This window comes from Bos mutus, chromosome 6 (assembly GCF_027580195.1).
Source record: "Bos mutus isolate GX-2022 chromosome 6, NWIPB_WYAK_1.1, whole genome shotgun sequence".
NCBI lineage: Eukaryota > Metazoa > Chordata > Mammalia > Artiodactyla > Bovidae > Bos > Bos mutus.
The window spans coordinates 112,358,425-112,376,246 of record NC_091622.1 but is presented as its reverse complement, the minus strand read 5'-3'; the positions used below and the strand labels follow the sequence as shown (position 1 = coordinate 112,376,246).

At 44.5% G+C, this 17,822-nt stretch overlaps 1 long non-coding RNA gene across 1 annotated transcript in view; it reads right to left on the bottom strand.

Annotated features, from left to right (window-relative positions):
• Positions 1 to 17,822, bottom strand: part of LOC138988184 (uncharacterized) — a 50,210-nt gene that overhangs the window by 29,668 nt on the left and 2,720 nt on the right. The window contains exon 2 of the long non-coding RNA XR_011464437.1: positions 10,455 to 10,579. This is a non-coding gene — a long non-coding RNA (uncharacterized lncRNA). The remainder of the gene's footprint in view (positions 1 to 10,454; positions 10,580 to 17,822) is intronic.

Genomic DNA, 17,822 nt, shown 5'->3' with positions numbered 1-17,822 from the left:
TCAGTTCTCAGATCCCCTGTTGCTTCCTCCAGGAAGACTTCTTTAGATTCTCCAGGGAGTTAAGGACCCATCTACAATCCTTCAGATTGAAAGCATTTAGGGCACACAGAGATCAAAGCACTTACCATATCATGTTCCAATCCCTTGTTTCCATCCTCCCACCACCACTGCGTGGAAGGGGCTGTGTTGGATTAATCACTGTATACCCAGATTCTAGCACACAGTAGGCTTTCAAAATGCTATTAAAGCTCAAGAACAACTATCAGTTGCTAGTTGAGGAAGCCAGTGAATAAATCATGACATGGTCTGATCAGCACCATGGTGGAAGCAGCTTCAAGGTGCAGAGAGGAGAGATGATTCATTCTAATACCTGGGGTGGGGGTGATGTCTCAGGAGCTGTGATCCTGAGCTGGCATCTGGAGGGTGCTTAGGAACTGGTGCATCAGACTCCGCTGTGTGTGAGCCAGGGAGATGGCACAGCCCCTCCGGTACTTTTTGTGGTATTGGGAACATTAAGAGGGATCTGTGACAGTCTCTGCTTTGGGGAAGTGAATTTTAATTAGGTAGAAGGGAGTGAACTGAATCAGAAAGCAGGGCTGTCAGAGCTGAGTGCAGAATGATTTGCTACTTGCTGATAAGAAAGCCAGTGAGTCACGCCACGCTGGCTTGAACAGAGAAATGAACGTACATGCAGCCTGTTCCCCTGCCTGCGTGAGAAGGCCTAGGGAGGCCTGACCAGGCAAGGGCCTGGACCAGCCGGAGGAGAGGTAAAAAGAGCAGACTCTACAGACAGGAGTGCTCATTGGTAGACTTTTTGACCGTTGGGAGCCATTCAGTAGCAGTACTTTATTCGTAAAACACTGTTGGTGACAACATCTCCGTCGACCATTGCTGTAACAGGGCTTGTTGTTTGCACCAAGTCAAGCACACCGCAGGGCACACGCCCAGAAATGGGGTTTCTGAGTCATATGGCAGTTCTATTTTTAGTTTTTTCAGGAACCTCCACACTGTGAGTTCAGGAACTCTCCATAGCGGCTGCACCAATTCCAACAATTACATTCCCACCAAGAGTGCAAGAAGGTCCCCTTTTCTCCATACCCTCTCCAGCCTTTATTGACTCAGCAATCCCACTTCTGGGCATATACCCTGAGAAAACCATATTTCAAAAAGATACATGCACCCCAATATTCATTGCAGCACTGTTTACAATAGCCAGGGCATGGAAGCAACCTAAATGTCCATTGACAGACGAATAGATAAAGAAGAGGTGTTACATAAATACAATGGGCTATTACTCAGCCATAAAAAGGAACGAAACTCTGCCATGTGCAGCAATGTCAATGACCCGAGAGACTGTCATACAGAGTGAAGTAAGTCAGAAAAACAAATATCATATTTTAACGCATATATATATATATATATATATATATGGACTCTAGAAAAATGGTACAGGTGTATCTACTTGCAGGGAAGAGATAGAGATGCAGATGTAGAGAATGGACATGTGGGCATGGGGGTGAAGGGAGAGAGGTGGGATGAGCTGAGAGACTGGAGCTGATGTGTGTGCACTGCTCTGGGTTAAATAGATAGCTAGGGGGAACCTGCTCTACAGCACAGCGAGCTCAGCTCAGTGCTCCGGGGTCACCTAGATGGGTGGGATGGGGAGGGTAGGAGGGAGGCCCAAGAGGGTGGGAATACGTGTGTACATGTGGCTGATTGACGCTGTTCTACAGCACTGTAAGCAACCATACCCCAATTTAAAGAAGGAACAAGCACACCACACACACTGTCTCACTTAGTCCTCAGAACAACTGTCAAGGCAGGTGGGGATTGCTGGATGTCTAGAGAAAATTCTCATTTTTCATCTGGGATAATAGAGACTTGGATGAGGCCAAGGGAATTCCCTCCCCCCACATTCCTGGCTGATCCTGTTCACCCCGCAGTCTCCTGCTTCAACATGATTCCTCCATGCAGGGGTCTCCACTGTTAGTCTCAAAATTTAGTCTCCAGCCTGGGCTTCCTCAGGGCAGCCCTCTCTCATGCTTTGTGTTGGTTTGCTTTTGTGAGGTAATAAATTGCTACGAACTTGCTGAAACCAGCACATGTTTATTACCTCATACTGTCATGAGTCAGAACCAGTTTCCCCAAAGAGCCTGGTACTTAGCAGGTGCCAGGAAGCATCCTTGGGCTTCCCTGGTGGCTCCGACAGTAAAACATCTGCCTACAAAGCTGGAGACGGGCTTGAACCCTGAGTTGGGAAGACCCCTGGAGAGGGACATGGCTACCCACTCCAGAATTCTTGCCTGGAGAATCCCGCGGAGAGAGGAGCCTGGTGGGCTATGGTCCATGGGGTCGAAAAGAGTCAGACACGACTGAGCACAGAACAGCACAGAAAGAATGCCTTGGTTGAAAGAATGCCCAGTTCAGGATCTCACTTTGACTTATCAGGTCAGTCTGTCAGCAGAGTCTCTGATCTTTCTAGTGCAGTTACTCCCTCCCATGAGCACACACACACACAAAAAGAGGAAATTTTGTGTAGAAGGAACCGTCTTTTTGTGTTGTCTGATGAAGGGCACTGGAGACTGTTCTTCTCCAGTCTGTCAAATTAAAATGTGAATTGTTTGGCAGAATGTTGCTTCCTGGAGCATGGAGAACTGACTTTGACGTCCACTAATTGATGTAATGAATTTTCTTCAACTCTATTTTCTATTTGTCATCATTATAATAGAAAGAACTCAAACATTCTCTTCTAGGATTTGAAAAAAAAATTGAGAGAAAATTCTATTATTTTCATCCTTGCATGATCTTTTAGCCTTGGAAGACATGAAAGCCAGTCAGGATTCAATAAAGAAAACACCAATCATGGTAGAGTGGAAAATGTCAGATAGAGTAGATTTGAACTCTAGTTCCCACTGTAGCTCTGTGACCTTAGGGAAATTTCTTAACTTCTCTGGACTTCAGTGTTCTTGCCTTGTAATTCTTCCCACAAGCCAGAGTTGTGGTCATTTTTAAGAGGTTATGTGTATGAAGCTGCTGATGCTTTCTGCTGCTGCTGCTGCTAAGTTGCTTCAGTCGTTTCCGACTCTGTATGACCCCATAGACAGCAGCCCACTAGGCTCCCCTGTCCCTGGGATTCTCCAGGCAAGAACACTGGAGTGGGTTGCCATTTCCTTCTCCAATGCATGAAAGTGAAAAGCGAAAGTGAAGTCGCTCAGTCGTGTCCGACTCTTAGCAACCCCATGGACTGCAGCCTACCTTTCTAGGTTTTCACAAATGGTAGTTACTTTCTTTTCTCACCGTTGACTACAGAAGAATAAAATAACCTTAAAATAATGAGAAAATGAAATGTGTAGAGAAGGGAGGAATTATAGCTACCACTTTCCAGTCCTTGGTTAAGGAGAAATATGCCCTAGAGCTCTGGTTTAGGGTGGGGAGGAAGAGACAAGCTGAGAAATACAGTCTGAACACTGCGGGTGGCAAGGGGTTGTCATTGGCTGGCTGCTGAGACCAACACAGTCTTCAGCTTACTGAATTCTTGCTCTGTTACTCTCTGGAGCATCCTGGAAGCAAGAGGGGTGAAGCCATCGAACACTGTAGATGAAGAGAGGATGCTGCATTTTCACTCCTTCTCTATGCAACAGCTTGGAGCAGAGTGCCTATGTGGAGGATAAAGTTTGAAACATGAATTTGTGCTTTTTCTCCTCTCTCTCTGTTTTGGAACTGAGACTCCAGCTTTCTTCACTTCCAGGGAAATGTGCTTCAAAGATTCAAGATTGGTCCTGGGTGGTCTCATCGAGAATTGAGAGAAAGGTAAAAGCCCTTGAGAGCAGGGAGGCCAAATCTCTAAGAGAAGAGATGTGGACCCTGAAGATCCTTGCCCTGCACCTTCCTAGTATTTGGGACAGGAAGGGGCAGGACCCCAGAAGAGGGAAGACCTGAGGGGCACAGAGTTTAGGTTTCAGAGTTTCCAGGCCCAGCCAAGGCTCCCACATCCAAACCTGGTGTGTGACGTGGGTGCTCTTGGTACTCTGCCCGCATCTCCAGACCCATTGCTTCCCCGTGTTCCTGCGGGCTTCTATCTGCCAAGATGTACATCTCTGCAGCATAGGTGTGTATTCTTCTCATGGAGGTCTGCTCTGCTCTTCACCAGAGTCAGCCAAGTGCCAAGGAATTAATACTCTGGGAGCAGCCCTCTTCTAATGACTCTAGGGAGCTGGAGTGTCAACACCCCAGCTCCCTCACCCCTTAGTTAGGATAACCCTGAGAAGGGTATTTTGCAGTTTTTCTCATGACTTTTTCTATGGGACTAAGCTCCACTTGGCCAATCATTTAATTGCTGCCTTCCCTTCCTTCTTTCAGTCCTTTCTTCCTTCTGCCCTAGTGGTGTCTGCATCTCCTAAATAAACTGCCTCCCCTCAAGTCCTTATCTCTGGGTCTGCTTCTGGAGAACCCAGAATGAACTGTCCAGGAAGCGTAGTTCTATAAGGGAAAGCAGAACCCTTTCCCTTATAGAACGATGACAAGGACACCAAATACATCAGCAGTGACCAGTGCAGACCCAGGACTGGAAGAGTTGCCTTGAATTCTCTGTTGTGAGACAGATCTCTGCACCTTCCTGGAGATTCCAGAGGAGGAAGGAGGGATTCTACTAAAGTGACCGTCAGGAAAAAATGGTGAAAGACCAAAATGGACAAAGATGACTCAGTGTTCTGTGTAAACACATCCTTCCTGTTTATCTTTCACTGACTTTGAGCTATTTTTCATGCTGTGTGCTTAGTTACTCAGTCATGCCCAACTCTTTGCAACCCCACAGACTACATATAGCCCAATAGACTCCTTTGTCCATAGAATTCTCTAGGCAAGACTACTGGAATGGGTTGCCATTCCTTTCTCCAGGGGATTGAACTCAAGTCTCCTGCACTGCAGGCAGATTCTTTACTGCCACCAGGGAAGAGTTTGAGCTATTTTACACCTCTGTAAGTTGGAGCAACCTGATGCTAGTGAAAGGATTATTGTTTACAGAGATGCAAGTCAATTATGCCTGCTGCTGCTGCTAAGTGGCTTCAGTCATGTCCAACTCTGTGCGACCCCATAGACGGCAGTCCACCAGGCTCCGCCGTCCCTGGGATTCTCCAGGCAAGAGCACTGGAGTGGGTTGCCATCTCCTTCTGCAATGCGTGAAAGTGAAAAGTGAAAGGGAAGTCGATCAGTCGTGTCCGACGCTTAGCGACCCCATGGACTGCAGCCCACCAGGCTCCTCTGCCCATGGGATTTTCCAGGCAAGAGTACTGGAGCGGGGTGCCATTGCCTTCTCTGCAATTATGCCTAGTGGGATGCAATTGATTATTGCTATGTGGACAGATCCATGTCTGTAAATTTACCTTGGGATTCTTTACCTGCCTAGATAGGTGTGGTTCTTGATCTCCTCCTTAAACTGGTTTTAACACCTTGCTAGTTCATCATTGAATACATTATAATAAAAATTTTAACACACGTTCATTTCATATTTATATGAAAATCATGATATTACCTTACAATTTTTGTTTTTTAACATGACCAAGATTGACTTTTCTCTAGCCTTGGGGGCAGAGTTAGATCTAAGGTCTGACTCTTTAAGAAGGTATCTGGGAAGATACACAGGAGGTTGGTGACACTGGTTGTTGCCTTCGGGAAGGGAAACTGGGTGACTGGGGACTGAGGTGGAAGGAGAAATTTTTGTTCCTTTCGAATTTTGAACCGTTATCTATTCAAATGGATTTAAATTATCAAGGAACAGCTAAATTGAAATTTAACTAAAAATAAATTAAAAACTAAATTAATACAAAACTTCATCAAGATTTAGAAAGAAATTAGTATTTCACTCCAGTACTCTTGCCTGGAAAATCCCATGGACGGAGGAGCCTGGTAGGCTGCAGTTCATGGGGTCGTTGAGGGTCGGACACGACTGAGCGACTTCACTTTCACTTTTCACTCTCATGCATTGGAGAAGGAATGGCAACCCACTCCAGTGTTCTTGCCTGGAGAATCCCAGGGACGGCAGAGTCTGGTGGGCTGCCGTCTATGGGGTCGCACAGAGTCGGATACGACTGAAGTGACTCAGCAGCAGCAGCAGTAGCCTCTCTGTGTATCAGAATAGGGAGAGGGCAGACAAGTTTTTATTTATTTTGGCTTTTAGGATTTCTTTTGTGGAAAACTTTTTAGAAGTATTACAAGTACTGAGAGATTAACACACATATTTTGGACGAGAATCACCTTTGTCAGAATACACAAATGTAGCAGATAGGAATTCTCCACAAATTTGAGTATGCCCCAAACCATTATTTTTGTCTTTTTCTGTACCATTTTCCCCATGTAATAGCTTAAAAAGTTTATTTTTCTAAGACAGAACACATTAAAATAGTGAAAAATTCAGAAGGCGTACAAGTTGTAAAGTGAAAAGGAAGGCCTTTATGTAGATGATAGTTCTTTATTTCAAAAACGTGTACAATTTTGTCTGGTACATAGTGTAATCGTGCTTGTTTTGGAGTAAATGTTATGTTTATTTCCTCCTCAGAAATGGATGTGCTGGGGAAGGGCTGTGGATGTATCCGTATTCTGTGCCCACACCTCTTGGCACAGAGCCCCACAATTTAAGAGGCCAGCTCCTTCATTAAGTGTTTATTATTTTACCTTTGTTAGAAACTAAGTGAATTAGTGAAAGTCATGCAGGCTTTGTTAGCTAATTAGAAAGGAAAAAAGTTGTCTTAATTTTATTGACGTTTAAACTAACAATAATTTTTTTTTTTTTGGTCAAGGTTTAATTGTTCTTCAGTGGAAGGTTTACTTCCACATTCTGATAATAAAAACACATTCAATTCCAAGTTCAACTAATTACTTGTTGAATGCTTTAAAAATGTAATGTGCTTATGTAAATGCCTAGCAACTATAATGGGTGTTGTCCTGGTTTTGTTTCTTATGAGTAGGGATTCCAATTTTCCTTTTGACTAACTGGGTAAAATAAAGCAATAACACTGGTTTTTATTATAGGATAAGTACCTGATGAAATGGCATGATACTTAAACTAAAATGTCGTATATAGGTTGGATTTTCCTCAATTCTTATTGGTGTGTAAAGACAATTAAAGATTGGGGAACATGAATTTTAATCTAGAATGCTCATAATTTACCTTCTTTTCTACTTTTTTATCCAAATAGATTCACCTTAAATTGCATAGTTCCCTTTAATCACATCTCCTAGTTATTTTCTCTAGATAATGACAGCAGTTCTAAGTGGCTTTTTTTTTTTTTTAAATAATTGATTCATTGAAACAATTGTACCTTGAGTTAGCTCCTCACACATTCACATATACTTATTTATTTTAACACTGTGTATAAGTACTCATAGATTCAGAAATTCTGACATACCTACCCATCTAAATCTGTTTTTTTAATCTGTAAAATTGGGATCAGTCACTGCTTCAGAGATTTGCTGAAAGGATAGAACAACAAATCTGTGTATCATGCTTAGAATGTTGCCTTTCACAAAATAAGTGCTGTATGTGTGTGATGATGAGGATGATAACGACGATTGCAAGGGGTGGTCTTCAATAGTGTGGTATTGACTGTACTAGTGAAACATCAGGATGATGGGCGATTTCTAGAAGAAGCTGACCTTTTCATGCTGGAGAAAGGAGAGAGAAAAGATAGTGAAGTGGAGGAAAGGCACCGGAGGGTTAAAAGCAAAGGGTGTCAGCGGTGTATTTGGGGAGTGACACGGTGAAGGGAGATAAGATTCAGAGTGAGTTCAGCTAGTGTGTTTGAAATTTATCTTAAAAATCAAGGGACCCTACCACAAGGACCTACTGCATAGCATGTGGAACTCTGCTCAGCGTCGCGTGGCAGCCTGGATGGGAGGGGAGTTTGGGGGCAGAATGGATACATGCTTTTCGTTGTTCACCTGAAACTGTCACAACATTATTTGTCGGCTATACCCCAATACAAAATAAAAAGTTAAAAATCAATCAATCAAATTATTATGCTGTACACGTAAAAAAAATCAAGGGACTCTCAACATTAAATGAGACAATCAGATACTTGTTAGCATTTATCCTAAAGAAACGATTAAAGAAATATCCTGAAGACGTATGTTCAAGAACGCTCACGTGTGTTGCCTGTACTATCGAACATGCAGAAACCACCTAAATGTTCAGGAATAGAGAATTAATTCAATAGTTTATGCGAAATTTATAAAGATTGTTACATGCTTTTATGTACTAAGACGGAAAGTTGTGCATGATATTTTGAGTTAAAAGCAAAGAGGTCTTAAAATAGTCCTATTCTGATATTGTTTTCTAAGGATATATATGCATATCTGTGTTGGTTTGCTGAAAGTCTGGAAGGATTACACCAACATGTTAATAGTCACTATCTCTGGGTTGTGGGATTCGAGTGATTTAAAACTTTAATAATTTTTATTTTCTTATCTATTTTTTTCCAGTCATTTTATAATGAATACAAATTAGGGATTTGATTGAAATGACAAAAAGGATAGTGCTTATGTTCTGTCATACTAATGTTATTCATAAGTAAAGGGAGAGAATTCTTTTGTTCCAGAGAGAACAATTTCATGAGCGGTGCTAGCAGAGCAGATTGGAGTAGGTGGAAGGTGAACTGCCTGGAATTGAAGGGATGGAAAAAAAGGAGCCTGGGGTGGAGGGAGGATTTTGAGAAGGTGGGAGAGGGAGGCCTGGCAAGCTTATATCCTACTGTGCTTATTCCCCCCAGAACCTCATTTGCCTCCTCCTCTTCTGGACAAATCTCCCTACTGAGATAGAACCCCTCAGCTGGTCTGCTGCTAACATGTATGAGCGCTTCCCTGGTGGTTCAGACAGGAAAGAATATACCTGCAAAGCAGGAGACCCAGGTTCAACCCCCAGGTGGGGAAGATTCCCTAGAGAAGGGAACAGCTACTTACTCCAGTATTCTTGCCTGGAGAATTCCATGGACAGAGAAGCCTGGCTGGCTACAGTCCCCATACCACCCAATTTTCACCAAAGTATAAAAATGTATTTTTGCTACAACTGCATTTACCATGGCAACAAGGCCCATAAAGTGGAGATGAGGTGTGTGTGTGTGTGTGTGACAGTCTGATCTAAACAAATCTATATCGCTTCTGAATTTTTTTATACTATGTAGCAGCATTGCACAGGCTTCCCCAGTGACTCAGCAGGTAAAGAATCTGCCTGCAATGCAGGAAATGCAAGAGATGCAAGTTAGATCCCTGGGTTGGGAAGATCCCCTAGAACTGCTTCTGTTTTATGTTTTGTTTTTTTAGCCCCAAAGCACGTGGGCTCTTAGCTTCCCAACCAGGGAGAAAACCTGTACCCCCAGCATTGGAAGGTGAAGTCCTAACCACTAGACTGCCAGGGGAGTCCCCAGAGCTCCATTTTTGCTGGAAAATGCCATTCAATTATAACACATGATTCCAGTCATCCCCACCCTCCTCAGGAAGTGGTCATCCCTTAGGCTGCTTAGGGTGACAGAGAGCAGAATGGGGACTTGGCTTGGTGTCTTCGGCAGAGCGTATTTGAAGTGTTCCAAAAGCAACCTTTGAGGTTCTAGTTTGAAAATGTATGGAAAGCTTGTGCATAAGGCTCCTTTCACAGTGCACCAGTGGCTCTGGAGGACAGATTTGTTGCCAAAATCTTGGCTCTCTGTTCTCCAGTGCCAAACACGAATACAGGGACAGAGTTATGGAGGAGAAAAACAGAGTGACTTTACTACTTTGCCTGGCAACACAGTAGGCTAGCACATCAAGAAGTGTGCCCCCTTCCCCGGTGAATAGGAAGAGGTTATGTTTAGGCAGGGGCATGTGATAAGGATCAAGGCAGTTCACAGTCTTGTATTCTTTCTTCTGCAATTTCTAAAGGATGGGGTTGCTGGCAAGATTAGGGTGTGTGCAGAGTCTTAGGTGGAGAAGGAAATGGCAACCCACGCCAGTATTCTTGCCTAGAGAATCCTGTGGATGGAGGAGCCTGGTGGGCTGCTGTCCATAGGGTCACACAGAGTCGGTCACGACTGAAGCGACTTAGCAGTAGCAGCAGCAGGGTCTTAGGTAGTCTCCTAAACTTGATGAGCCTCTTCCTCTGGTGGTTTTGTGGCTGCCTCTCTTTTGATTAGCCCTTTGGAACTCAGCGGAGGTCGTGGAGGCAGGAGTCCTGCCTACAAGAAATGGGGGACAAAAAGGCCTCCATGCCCTGGAGTCCCACAGGACCCTGCTCCCCTTCAGTTTTGAGTTTTTAAGCTTTCACATAATATTAACTACCAGTGATATAAGCACTAACTATAAGTCACACACCTTGCTGAATGCTTTATGTACATTAACCAATTTAATCGTCACGACAACCTTCTAGCACAGAAGCCTTCATTTTCCCCTGTTTCAGATAAGGAATCCGTGGTATGGGCAGGGTGAATTACTTGCCTGCAGTCATGGAGCTTGTAGGCAGCAGAGGTGGAGTTTGAACCCAGCCAGTCTGGATCTTGAATCTGAGCACTTTATGGTGATGCCGAGCTGTCTCCCAAATTTAATCTTCCCAGTGATTCTTGAAATAGTCAAGATAGATATCATTAGTTGTTTTTGGATAACAAGCTCAAGTTTCAGTGAACTCAAGTGACACAATTCAATGAAAAAGTCAGTGGCCTAGAGCCTGCCTAACCTAGTACAAATCTCTCTTTTTTTTTCATTGCTGCTAAGTCGATTCAGTCATGTCGGACTCTGTGCGACCCCAGAGATGACAGCCCACCAGGCTCCCCCGTCCCTGTGATTCTCCAGGCAAGAACACTGGAGTGGGTTGCCATTTCCTTCTCCAATGCATGAAAGTGAAAAGTGAAAGTGAAGTCGCTCAGTCGTGTCCGACTCTTCGAGACCCCATGGACTGCAGCCCACCAGGCTCCTCCGTCCATGGGATTTTCCAGGCAAGAGTACTGGAGTGGGGTGCCATTGTCTTAGACCTTGATTAACTCTTTAGATTGCCAGGAGATAGAGCCAATTCAAAGTGCTTGATGTATACAATGCCAGGCTTACTATCCAATAAATACCTCCTGTTGGGAGTGAGTTGAGGTATTCCCTTGTCAAATGTTTCTGAGCCTCCTCAGTAGGGTGGGGAGGGACTGGGGAGAAGAACAGAGTAGAATCTTGCCAGAAGCCAACAGCCAAAACCTCGGAGTACTGGTTCTTAAAAAGCAGTGACATCACTTTGCTGACAAAGGTTGGTATAATCAAAGCTATGGTTTTTCCAGTAGTCATGTCTGGATGTGAGAGTTGGACCATAAAGGTGGCTGAGCGCTGAAGAACTAATGCTTTCAAGTTGTTGTGCTGGAGAAGACTCTTAAGAGTCCTTGGACTGCAAGATTAGACTGGTCAATGCTAAAGGAAATCAATCCTGAATATTCATTGGAAAGATTGATTCTGAAGTTCCAATATTTTGGCCACATGATTCAAAGAGCTGACACATTGGAAAAGACCCTGATGCTGGGAAAGATTGAGGGCAGGAGGAGAAGGGGATGACAGAAGATGAGATTGTTTGATGCCATCATTGTCTCAATGGACATGAGTTTGAGCAAACTCGGGGAGATGGTGAAAGACAGGGAAGCCTGGTGTACCACAATCCATAGGGTTGCAAAGAGTCAGACACAACTCAACAACCACAACTGGTTCTACAAGAGTAGGGGACATACAGCCGCCTTTAAAATTTGCCCTAGGATCGTAAATTGTGAGCCCATGTTGACGTTTGGTTGGAACCTACACTTTGCCTTTTGGAAGGTATATGTAAGCAAAGCAAATTTTTTTCTTTCTTTCTTTTTTTTTTGACCTCATGGCATGAGGGATATTTGTTCCCTAACTAGGGATTGAACCTCTGCCCCTGCAGTGATGTGTAGAGTCTTAACCACTGGACATGAGGGAAGTCTCTCAAAAGGCAGATTTCTAAACCAAGGGACTTTGAGGCAGGGGATTTGCAGGCGGTATTTATTTTCCTCTCTCACTGCAGATGTGTGTCATATCTTTCAGGAAGGGACGCAGAGAACATGTCATTCTCTGCTTTCCAGATCAATAGTGTTGACTTAAAAAAAAACAGTCTCAACCTAAAATTTTTAGGACTTCAGGTTGGGGAGACAGTATCTCAAGTGAACCTGAAAGAACTCTTTCCAAGGAGGTGAGGGGAGGAGCCAGGTTATATAGAAGTCTTACAACAAAGGGCGGGTAGCCTGAACATTGAACGATTATTGTTAATTAAAGAAAACCAGATATCTCAAGTTAAGGAATTTAGCACTTTTCTGTGTAAGGGAAGATCCAGTCGGGGCTCACTGAAATCATGCCTTTTGCATTCATCTCAGCTATCTGGGGCCAGTATTCTGCATTTTTCACATCCTGAGTTCTCGGGTGCTTACCATAGGGAGTGGCTGCAGCCTGACAGCTACGGATCACAAGCATCGCTCTCCTTCCTGGGTGCCCTTGTTCTTGTTGTTGCTCAGTCGTTAAGTCACATCTGACTGTTTTCAACTCCATGGACTGTAGCACACCAGGCTTCCCTGTCCTTCACCATCTCCTGGAGCTTGCTCAAGCTCATGTCCATCCAGTTTGGTGATGCCATCCAACCATATCATTCTCTGTTGCTCCCTTCTTCTCCTGCCTTCGATCTTTCCCAGCATCAGGGTCTTTTCCAATGAGTCAGTTCTTCGCATCAGGTGGCCAGAGTATCGGAGTTTCAGCTTCAGCATCAGTCCTTCAGTGAATATTCAGGGTTGATTTCTTTTAAGGTTGACTGGCTTGATCTCTTTGCAGTCCAAGGGACTCTCAAGAATCTTCTCCCTCAGGGCCCAAAAAGTCACATTTGGAGGGCTGGAAGCACTGATGACTGACATCCTTGTTTACTGATATGGCAGGAAACACTCCGTTTCTCAACGGTCCCCATCTAGCAACTGCACATGTGCCTAGGAGACAGGAAGCACAGCTGTCTCCCACCCCACTATGGACCTTTGGAGAGTTTCCCACAACAGTCACAAAACTAGTAAACCATGGTGTCACGAGAGGAGCCCAAGTCTTCAGACAGATGAGGCTGTCTCCTCTGTTACAGTTTCCATGACCTCACATTCCTCTTTTGAACCTTTTGAAAACAATTTTAGTGCAATTGTTCCAAGTTCTTCTGTTGCAATAGAGTTGCCTCAATTGTTTCTCTAGATTGTGGGTTAAAAACGTTTGGCTGTGCTGGGTCTTTGTTGCTGTGTGTGAGTCCCCTCTAGTTGCAAGGAGCAGGGACCATTCTACTTGTGGAGGACGGGCTTTTCATTGTGATGGTTTCTCTTATTGCAGAGCCCAGGCTCTAGAGCGTGGGTCCTGGTAATTGCAGTGCTCAGGCTTAGTTGCCCTGCAGCATGTGGGATCTTGGACCAGCGATCAAACCCTTGTCTCCTGCATTGGCAGGTGGATTTTTAACCACTGGACTACCAGGGAAGTCCTAGCCTATAGCTTTTTGATGTTTGGCTTGTCACTTTTGAGTCCTTTTATCCCAAGCTTCATCTATAAAATAAAATCTACTTCATGGGATTGCAGTAAGGATTATTGAATTATTACATGTGTGCATGTGTGCTCAGTCATGTTCAACTTTTTCTGATTCCATAAACTGTAGCCCACTAGGCTCCTCTGTCCATGAGATTTCCCAGGCAAGAATACTGGAGTGGATCACTATTTCCTTTTCCAGGGGATCTTCCTGACCCAGGGATCAAAACCGTGTCTGTTGCGTCTCTTGCATTGACAGGTGGGTTCTTTACCACTAGCACCACCTGGGATGCTGCAGCCTGGGAGCTCTCAAATTCCTCCTGGGAAGCTGACTGCAGCCCCAGATGCAATAACTATGGGAATGAAGACAATTTACGGCAGAATATTATTGTAATGGAGGGGGATCAAGTCAGCCTGGAGAGTGTGGAGGAGCTGGGAAAGTCAAGGGGATGTCTGGTTATCTGATCCACTGGGCTCTCAGAGACATACTGAGCGGGAGGGAGCAGGATAAGGACCCAAAAGGCTAACAGGTACACAGCTTCTCCCAAAGTCATCTCATTTGGGATACAATTGTCCCACCAGGAATTTCCCTAAAATTCAATGGAAAACACTTCAGCCTCTCACATTCACAAATTTTCCTTAACTGAATCATTTGAGAAAAAGCTACAGATGCAATGTCACAGCCTAATATTCCAGCAGGGGTCTCCCAGAACAAGGACATTCTACAACAAATATTAATGCTTTGCTTACCTTTAAGCAGCTTAGTTTTTAAGTCTTTTCAGGATTTTAAAACCAATAAAAATAAAACAAATGAAATTAGATAAATACTATTTAAATAATAACCAAATTTGCAAGGAAGGTGACTACAGTGTTTAAAAATATGTGAAATGGGCTAGAGCGCCAGATGTGTAACCAATAACAAAACATCCCTTTTGTGTAGGAGGTGCTGTGAATTGGCAAAGGGAGAAATGATCTGAAGATTCAAGTGACGCGGATGTGGTCTGAGCTCAGGTGCACCTGCTGCTCGAGGAAGGGCTGGCTGCAGTGGCTGAGAGTGGCTGAGGTTGGCTGAGGATGACGGAGGGTGGGCGGGACCCGGGTGGGATCCTCGGATGCCCGCCAAGCTGTTCAGATTTTGCAAGTTTGAAGAAGTCGTGTCCTTTTTAAATGTGGACGTTGGATGCTCTAGCATCTTGGGGGAGTGGATTGAGAGGCTGTGGGAAGGGAGGGTGCAGGAGGCATTAGAAATAGCAGGAGGAAAGAGACCAAGATCAGCCGGAAAGATGTTACCACTGCAAATCAGAGGAAACCAACCATCTGCTACCTGCTCTCTGACCTTCTGGAAAATTACTGAACTGTGTCAAAAATTACAAAAATAAACCCTGGAGTTCTCAACAGCACCTTTCCTGCATCACCGGGAGGACTGTTAATATTACTGCTGGAGGTGGATCTTATTTTCGCATAGAATTTTCCTAGTGATAAAGAGTTCTCGGGGGATTCTGTGAATGTGGGCTCATCACTTGGTTTGCCCTCCCTGCATTCTTGAAATCTAATTTTTTTGTGGGGATGAGACTGCTGGCTTAGTTAAAGAGTAGGAATACTACCTACCTAAATGGAATTAGCAAATAAATTATGGTGGGATTAGATATTGACTTTTTACAACCATGTATCACTTGTTGAGGCCAGGATAACTTCATACTTATTCAGATAACTCCCAAGGTTCAGTTGAAGAAAATAAGAAAACGCCTTGAGGACTAATGGCATCCTTAGAGACACCTTGCTTGATTTTGAGATTTTGAACCTGAAAAAGGGTTGTAGGTAGACAAGAAAAGATCCTCCATCTTTAATGAATGCTGCTCTAAATTAGCAATTCTTAGCAGTGATTGCTCACGAAAAATGTAGAAAATGTGTTTGCTCATCATGTGCTCACAGATTCTGTTTTCTGGAGCCTGTGCTGTGTGGAGCACTTACCTGGGAGAGTGGGGGGTCAGGGCTAGGACGGGGTGACCTGAGAACTTGCCCTAGGGGAAGATGTGGCTGAGAGGAGGAGGCTGTACTACTTGGTCCTGGGAGGAGATCCAGGGGTGGAGGGGTCGGGGTGTGGGTTGGGAAGCTGCCACAGGGTGACAGGATCTCAACATCTGACCTGACTCTACCTCTGGAGCAGGAGGTAGCAGAGCAGGGAGTGGGCAGTCAAGAAAATGAACCTGCCTATTTCTAGCAACATGGTTACTTCACCATCATGGATGATTCAGCCAGCTGGAGGTGGGAGTGCAGAGAGCGTGAAGCAGGTTAGACATTTATGGGAATTTCTCAAATTGAACAATAGCATAAGTAAGGTGTTTTTTTTTTTTTTTAACTCATCATATAGGCATCCTATGTGCAATCACATCCTATTTCTCATTATCCTCCGTATCTGTTTTCTAGAGCTGCTGTAATTAATTGGCACACACATGGTTGCTTAACACAGCAAAAAAAAATATATATTCTCTCACTATTCTGGAGGCAAGAGCTCTGAAAATAGGTTGTTGGCAGGGCCCACTCCCTCTGCAGGCTCTGAGGGAGAATCCTTCCTTGGTTTTTCCTACCCTTTGGTAGGGGTTTCCCTGGTGACTCAGTTGGTAAAGAATCCACCTGCCACGCAGGACACTGCCTGCAATGCAGGAGACGTGGGTTCGATCCCTGGGTGCCTGGGAAATCCCACAGACAGAGGAGACTGGTAATTCCCAGCCGTCTCTGGGACGGCTTGTTGACACTTCATTTGGATTTCTGCTCCATCATCGCCGGGCCTTCTCTGAGGAGCCTCCTCTTTTCAAAGGGCACTCGTCACTTAATTTAGGGCCACTCCAATCTGGAGCTGCCCAGGTGGTGCAGTTGGTAAAGAGTCTGCATGCCACTGGAGGAGACATAAGACTTGAGTTCCATCCCTGTGAAGGGACGAGGAGGAAATGGCAACCCACTCCAGTATTCTTGCCTGGAGAATCCCATGGACAGAGGAGCCTGGTGTCTATAGAGTCTACAGTCTACATGTCTACAGTCCATGGAGTTGCAAATAGTCATACACGACTGAAGTGATGTAGTATGCATGCTTCAACCCATTATACTCCTGTTACCAAGAGTAAGTAAGGGGCTTCCCTGATCGCTCAGTTTGGTAAAGAATCTGCCTTAAATGGAACAGACCCCTGTGGGAAGATCCACTGGAAAAGGGATAGGCTCAGTTCAGTTCAGTTCAATCGCTCAGTCGTGTCTGACTCTGCGACCCCATGGACTGCAGCACATCAGGACTCCCTGTCCGTCACCAACCCAAAACCATGTCCATTGTGTCACTGATGCCATCCAACCATCTCATCCTCTGTCGTCCCCTTCTCCTCCTGCCCTCAATCTTTCCCAGCATCAGGGTCTTTTCCAATGAGTCAGTTCTTCACATCAGGTGGCCAAAGTATTCGAGTTTTAGCTTCAAATCAATCCCTCCAATGAACACCCAGGACTGATCTCCTTTAGGATGGACTGGTTGGATCTCCTTGCAGTCCAAGGAACTCCCAAGAGTCTTTTCTAACATCACACTTCAAAAGCATCAATTCTTCTGCACTCAGCTTTCTTTATAGTCCAACTTTCACATCCATACATGACTACTGGAAAAACCATAGCCTTGACTAGATGGACCCTTGTTGGCAAAGTAATGTCTCTGCTTTTTAATATGCTGTCTAGGTTGGTCATAACTTTCCTTCCAAGAAGCAAGTGTCTTTTAATTTGGTGGCTGCAGTCACCATCTGCAGTGATTTTGGAGCCCTCCAAAATAAAGTCTGCCACTGTTTCCACTGCTTCTCCATCAAAGCCTTTGACTGTGTGGGTCACAATAAACTGTGGAAAGTTCTGAAAGAGATGGGAATACCAGACCACCTGACCTGCCTCTTGAGAAACCTGTATACAGGTCAGGAAGTAACAGTTAGAACTGGACATGGAACAACAGACTGGTTCCAAATAGGAAAAGGAGTACGTCAAGGCTGTATATTGTCACCCTGCTTATTTAATTTATTTGCAGAGTACATCATGAGAAATGCTGGGCTGGATGAAGCACAAGCTGGAATGAAGATTTCTGGGAGAAATATCAATAACCTCAGATATGCAGATGACACCACCCTTGTGGCAGAAAGTGAAGAACTAAAAAGCCTCTTGATGAAAGTGAAAAAGAGAGTGAAAAAGTTGGCTTAAAGTTCAACATTCAGAAAACTAAGATCATGCCATCCAGTCCCATCACTTCATGGTAAATAGATGAGGAAACAGTGGAA